Consider the following 7,658-nt stretch of genomic DNA (forward strand, 5'->3'; position numbering starts at 1 on the left):
AGAGAGAGAGAGAGAGAGAGAGAGAGAGAGAGAGAGAGAGAAATTCCTGCCAATTCTTTATGCCCTCACCACTGGAAGAACTTGCCAAACAGGGTCACTAGAACAGGAGAGCTGTCCCTGCCTCTTACTTAGTGCAGCACTTAGGAGAGCAGCCCTGTACCTAACCTGAGAAGCAGGGTAGAGAAAACCCTGGTGGCAGGGGTTGCAAGTAAGCAGGTTCCAAGGGCATGAGGGCATGGGAACAGAAGGGCTGGCCATTTATAATACCTCGAAGGCCCAGCTCCAGGGCTTTAGAATGGCTTACCCCAACATCTACTGCATGGATGAACTGTTGGTATGCATGAAGGGGCTAGTTATACAGATCCACAACTACAGGATCTCCATGACCCAGGGCAACAACAGGATATTCAATAGGAGCCCCAGTGAGGTTTGAATATTGATAAAGTACCAGAAGCCAGAGGCATCTTAACAGACCAATGACTCATTAAAATGAATATTTGCAAGCAAAGAAGTGTGTGGACAAAAGGGAATACTGTGACACACTATGACACACTACAGCTTCCACAATGAGATTTTTTTTCCTTGTTGTCCAGAGAAGGATGGAGGGAAGGTACAAGAGTAGGAGGAGATGAGCAGGATTGGGATGCACGATGTGAAATTCACAAAGAACCAAAATACATTCTTAAAAAAACAATCAAATTTTACCTTTAAATTGTATCAGAGCTGGAATAAGAGTTCAGTTTCATTCTATCAATCAAGACATTTTTATTGCTAAATATAACAGTAAAATTATGTGGAAATTTTGTATATAATATGAAGCAAGAATGTTGTAGCATCAAAGAAGATGTTTTTAAAGATCTGATCTTGTTTCAGTACATAATCATCATAAAAAATATCCAAAACCAACTCCTTTAGAAAATTTAAGGGGTTTCTATTTGCCCTTTAAACCATAATAGAAAGTCACAGCATTGTAGCTAATACCACTGCTTGTTAGGAAAACTATATTTGGTAATTGGATAGGTGAGATCTGGTTTGTACGTGAATCTATTCCATTTAAATTAAATTAAATTCCAATTAAAATGTCATGTCAATGGAGAATTATAGAATGTGTAAAGAAATCATTAATTTATTGCTGTTTTAGATGTCAGTACAGGTTAATTACTTTCAATAATGCCATGTATGGGTTGGCTCACAATTTTTCATGAAAAGATTATTTTGTTACATATTTTAGAATATATATGTCATTTTAAAAAATGCTTTAAAAAACCACTTGCAAATGTAAAACAGAAAAATGAATTTGGGTCATAATTATTTTCTCTAGCTATTTTCAAATTCAGATGGCAAAGGTATTTGGGTACAAAATTTTAAAATGACATTAAAACAAATAAATCAATATATTACTAAATTTTATCTATAAGAGAATAAAATAATTACAATTTTTGTGGTATTTACCCAAGCTACTTACTTGTATTACACTTCAAGTTATACCAATTAAGTGGGAATATTTTGTAACTTTTTTCATGTTTTTACTAAAGTATATTTACTTTAAAGAAAGAAGCATGTTTGAAGATCTTTTTAAAATATGTTGAATGTTACTTAGAATTATTTTATTTTATTTTATTTTTTGGTTTTTCGGTTTTTCGAGACAGGGTTTCTCTGTATAGCCCTGGCTGTCCTGGAACTCACTCTGTAGATCAGGCTGGCCTCGAACTCAGAAATCCACCTGCCTCTGCCTCCCGAGTGCCGAGATTAAAGGGGTGTGCCACCACTGCCCGGTTACTTAGAATTTTTAAATATAATAGTAAATTACTGAAATAAAACTTAAGGAAAGATATTCATACATTGGTTTTCAGTCTTAGTTAAAACTACATATTTGCTTCTAGTATTTACATTTTTGATTTTAAATGGTATTACAAACAAAAATGGGATAACCAGCAAAGTATCAAATAAATTACATCACTTTGTTTTAAATCATGTTCTCAAGCAAGGATATGTTTAAAAATTATATGTGTATGTATTGCATGAACTTCAGTACAGTATTCAAAGACAAACTGTTACAGAACATTCAGTTTATAGGAAATGTTCAATGTCAATTTGAATTAATGAGTTGAAGGAGGTATTTTTTTCCAAATGTCCATTAATGCTAATAAGGAAAGAAAACCAGAATACCAGAGTTCCACTAATCAGGAGTTGTCAACGTTGGGTCAAAAGGACTAAATGATGAAGGCAAATTTTATACACTTAGTAATAAGTAGGAGATTATTATGTATGATTTTATCTTAATTGGTTTGAGAATTAATTGGGTGGTAACAAAAGCATCCATAATGTACTTCATTTGAACAGAACAATTAAAAAGCCCCAAAGGTTTGGACTTGATGATAACCACTCTACTGGATTAACTCCTAGCAATAAAATCAAATGAGATTTATTATTTATCTGAAAATTGAGTTAATGTTAATGAGTAATGTATACTACTTAGCTCAGCATATTTAAACTTTTGAAACACATTTCTTTGGACAAGGTCAAGTCTGAATAAAATTGATATAAAAGTAATTGATTTTCTGACTATGTTTTTGTCTCATTTAAATCAATATTAAACAAGATTCAATGATAAAGGGTATATCACCATCTATACCAAAAGCTGAACTACCTCCCTTGTGAGTGTGTGTTTTGTCATATGAACACTCTGCCACACTGAAATAAAATGAGTTCAAATTAAAAATAAAACCAATAAAATGGAAAAGAATTAATCTGTAACATGGATAAATCTGGTGAGCATTAAGTGAAATATGCCAGACATAGAATGACAAACACCAGACCATTTCATTTATATAACATTTTTAAAAGTAGATCTCTTAGAAGCAGAGATTCATATGATTATTATTAAAGAGTTAAGGAGTGGGGCTTGAGGTTATTTTTGACCAAAGAACAGATATTTAAACTCCAAGAGTAAATTCAAAGATATATTGTAAACATAGTGACTATAGTTAAGAATTATATTGTAGAAATAAAATTTGCTAGCATTATACCTTGAAGATTATCACAAAAATGTATAGTGAGCTGTCATAAATATTGATGAGCTTGATTTACCAATATCTAAATTGAAAACATATTTTAAAACATCTTGCTGTATGCCATAAATATATACATTTTTAATTGTGAATTAAAAGGGAAGGAAATGATTATTATCTTGGATTTGGCTGTGTGATTAGGACAAAGATATTTATTTTAGCCTTAGAATTAATTTTTTGGTGTTCAGATCAGGCTCTACTGTAAGTTAGTTCATATTCTACATCAGTAAGCTTTAAGGATGTGACTTGACTTGAAATACGCTTTACAAAACAGCATTTTACTTCATTTTTAGGGTGGAGGATAATTGTGAGCCCAGGTACCTGCTAACACATCTGTCAAGCATTTTCCAAGCATCACAGACTGATAAGAGTACTTTTGTATACATTTAGTGAGATGAGCTGAAACTATAGGCATATGTAGGCATATTAAAATCATATAGGGATACCAGGCCCTAGAACTTATTGGACACAGAAAACAAAATAAATCATGTAACTTCCTTCACAGAGTTATAGATACCTAGCACTACAACACCTATGGCTCCCATTGACCTGTCAGAATCAATGTGCTCCTAAAGACCAGCATGGGGGGGAGGGTATGGGGGACTTTTGGGATAGCATTGGAAATGTAAATGAAGAAAATACCTAATAATTTTTTTTTAAAAGGGGGGGGGGAGAACTCAATAGTGTCCCAAGGGTTTAAACTTTCCTTAGTCTTCTGCTTGTCTTGCAACCTACTTGAATGTTTTTTTTTTTTTTTTCCTGTTCATCTGTTTATCCTTTGGGGCATGAAACCATCCACTGTTTCTATTCTGACCCAGTTCTACGCATTCGATTCTCAGCTATTATAAACTCTGTGACTTTGTTTCCCAACTCTGTCTTGAGGCCACAACAGCTGTTTATTCTCTTCAGTTGATTTTAGGGTTTTCTTTTTATTAGTGCAAAGTCTGTTTGCATTTCTATTAGTAAACTTCTGAAATGTTTTGAATTTTGCTATAGCCTCTCACTTCTATTTATTTGGGGAACCATATACAAATAGAGACAGATATTTGGATAGAGAGAGACAGAAATGGATGATAGATAAATAGATGATAGATAAGTAGATGATAAATGGGTAGATAGATAGATAGATAGATAGATAGATAGATAGATAGATAATAGAGAGACAGGTAGATGATAGATTTACTATGTGGTTTATAATATCAGAGTTAATATTACACACACACACACACAACTAAAACTAAAAAATAATGAAAATAAATCATTTTTTAAAAAAGTGTTGGCTGTTCACAGTAAAAGAAAACAAGGTGCATGCTCTTAACAGCGATTCACCAACAATGTTTGCTTGCCCATTTATCAATCAGTAGTGCCTAATTGCTTTTATTGAGTAAGGAATTTCACAACTAACTTGAAATCCCCTTAGTGGTTCATAGATACCACCAAACACACTGCAATAATAAAGAAAAGTGTTGGAGAATTATGCCTTTAAAGTCATGCCTGAGAGCTTAACTAGGCTTCTGATCCAATTACCCAGCAGTTTTCTACACTGCCTGCCCCTCCACTGAGCACCTTGGAAGATATTCCTCATGCAACCATTTACAGCAGGAGTTTTTAACCCAGCACGTTGTTGATTTACACACTAAGGAAGCAACATGAAAAAAAAAAGAAAAGAAGAAAAGAACAACCTGTGTAAAAGGGGATCTTCCTGCTTTTAACTTACTCTAACATCTGGTATAAACAAGCAAAAAGGGACTGACACAGATGTTTTCTTATAACATTCAGGTGTATGGATTGGCTATATTGCTGGAAGCCACATTTTTATTGCAAAGAATGTGACCCCAAATTATGCATTATTATTCTCTTACCTGAAGAGCCTGTTACAAGAAACAATCTTCCAGTAACTATGCAATGAGGAAAAAGTGAAAAGTCAAAAAGCAAACAAAAGGAAATGTAAGTGGGAAGAAAGAAGACATTTTCTTTATATATCGATATGTTTCTTCAAAAGCAGCCATTAAGATTCTTTGAGCGGCCCTATTGCAGATCTGGCTAAGGTGTGCATTCTATCCTGTGTTCAGCCACGTCAGATAGAAAGCATTTGTTTAGAGATACTTCTCATTCCACTCTCGAGATACAGCCTGTTCTTCCGTTGTTTCTGTCCCTAAAAGCTCTGCTTAAACTCTGGAAGCCGAAATCCCTAAAACTCATAGAATGAATCAATTGCTAAGTCTTGATATTTTCTCTTCTATAATCATCTAAATCTCCCATTCTTGCCATTTCCACCTACCTACATCTTCTTGGCAGAAGGCTACACTTTTCTTAAGTGCTTTAGTTATATGGACACTGCCTTTCCCCAGGTAATGGTTTTTATTCTACACCTATTGGGCTCTTCCTAAAAATTCATGTCAATAATATCAATTATGTTTTTTAAAATCCTCTTGACTACTCTGCACATAAAAGTTAGTATTCAAAATAGTGGTATTAGAACTATGTACAATAATGAAAATATTCTCTGACCTTTCCAACATACTAGCCATTGGGTCATGAATCTTTTGAGAACACCTGCCTCAACCAAAGAGCTGAATTCATAAGTTTATTTAAAATGAACTAATTTAAATTCAGATTCAAATAACCCAATAGCTCTTATTATAAACAATTACAAAAATATATCATAATAAAAATAATATATATGTATATATATGTATGTGTATACATGAAGGTAATTAAATATATATGTAAACTAGATATATGTATATATTTAAAGGAAGTTAAACTGCTTGGGCAGCTCGTTCTGGCTTTTTTCTAAATACGTACCATAGACTAACAAAACTCCCAATATGAACATGAGAAATCTACTTTTGAAGGCTTAAATAGAGTAGTCCAAGAGACTTGCTAACAGTATAGATCTTGACTGCTTCTCAGGGAATAAATATGGATCCCCCCCATTGCTGAAGACATGCCACATTTTTGGACAAAAAGTCGGGTTGATTTGTGATACATTAGATAGGAAAGGCTGTGGTCTAACTTTCATGTTTTCAAATGATATTATGCAAGTTGCTAATTTAAGAGTCATACTCAGCTGCAATGCCTGCGAACCATGATTGCCTAAGTGGCAGGATAGGCACAAAGCTGCATAACTGGTGTTTGTATGGTGGTGGAAACCAACAGTTACCAAATTAGACTTAAGTCATCCTGCATCAAAAGGAAATCATTCCTGCCACTGAAAACCTAGTCAGTATCGTCTGGAACCTGATTTCTTAAGCCTTAAATAAGAGTCTTCTCCTGACACTTTGTTAATCCCCTGCTACATTCTCAGTTTTATCTATATACTCACAAATACATGTAGAAACTATCCCTCATCTAAGAAACCTCTCTTAAGAGTTGGGCTGGTGAGATGGCTCAGTGGGTAAGAGCACCCAACTGTTCTTCCGAAGGTCCAGAGTTCAAATCCCAGCAACCACATGGTGGCTCACAACCACCCGAAATGAGATCTGACGCCCTCTTCTGGTGTGTCTGAAGACAGCTACAGTGTACTTACATATAATAAATAAATAAATCTTTAAAAAAAAAAAGAGTATGTGGAGTTCAACACACACACACACACACACACACACACACACACACACACACACACACTCCAGACTAGATGCAAAGATCAAGAAATAGCAAGAAGCTGAGACTCTGAGGATACATCTATATCAGAGCTCCTTCTGTAACTAATGGAAACATGGTCAAGAGTGAATAAAGAGATTCTAAGAGCCAGAATACTAGGAAATCTGCTCTGAAATGACTGTGTAAACAAGACTAAAGGAACAGCAATATCAATAGTATTATTAATGTGGAAAGAGGACAATTATCTGTGCCCCCTCCCTTTAACAAAGAATGACAGGCAACCAATGACAGCTAGAAGAATTTCCTGCTTCCAGGGATTTGCCTCCTTTTGGTTATCCAAAAATGTGTGTGATCACTTTTTCTTTAATTATTATTATTACACACACACATACACACACACACACACACACACGTTTAATTGCTGATAATGAAAAACAATTGTTTAATTGTTTGTTGTGTATTTTACTCTCCACCACTACTTAATATTTTCTTGAAAATTTTGTTCATGAGTACACTAATAACTTCCTTTTCACCTCTCTTTTCTTCTCTCCTTTTCCTTCTTGAATTCATGACTTCTATAGCCACCATTTTGTTGTCTTAAGTCTGCCATATTCTTCTCTCTAATTCAGTCCTAGACATTTGAGCAGTTTGTTTTCTTCATCAGGAAGCTTTGCACAAACTATTCTGCACAGTGGAAGACCTGTTCTTGTCCTCATTATTTCCACATTAATATGCATTTGTAGTCCTAAAGAGCTAGGAGTAAAGTGACTGTCTTCTTTGGATATGCCTTTTCTGATCATTCAAACATTCAAACTTTTGACATCATGTAAATAAGCACCAGTTGCCTTTTGCTCCTTGTTCTTGACAGAACTGCTAAAATACAGTGAACAGTCAACAAAGGCATCGATAATGGATATTATAGTGATTATGCTGATATTCATCACAGACTCTCTAGTATATAGCTATTAATTACAGAGTGGT

Source organism: Mus caroli, chromosome 10 (genome assembly GCF_900094665.2).
Source record: "Mus caroli chromosome 10, CAROLI_EIJ_v1.1, whole genome shotgun sequence".
Classification (NCBI taxonomy): domain Eukaryota; kingdom Metazoa; phylum Chordata; class Mammalia; order Rodentia; family Muridae; genus Mus; species Mus caroli.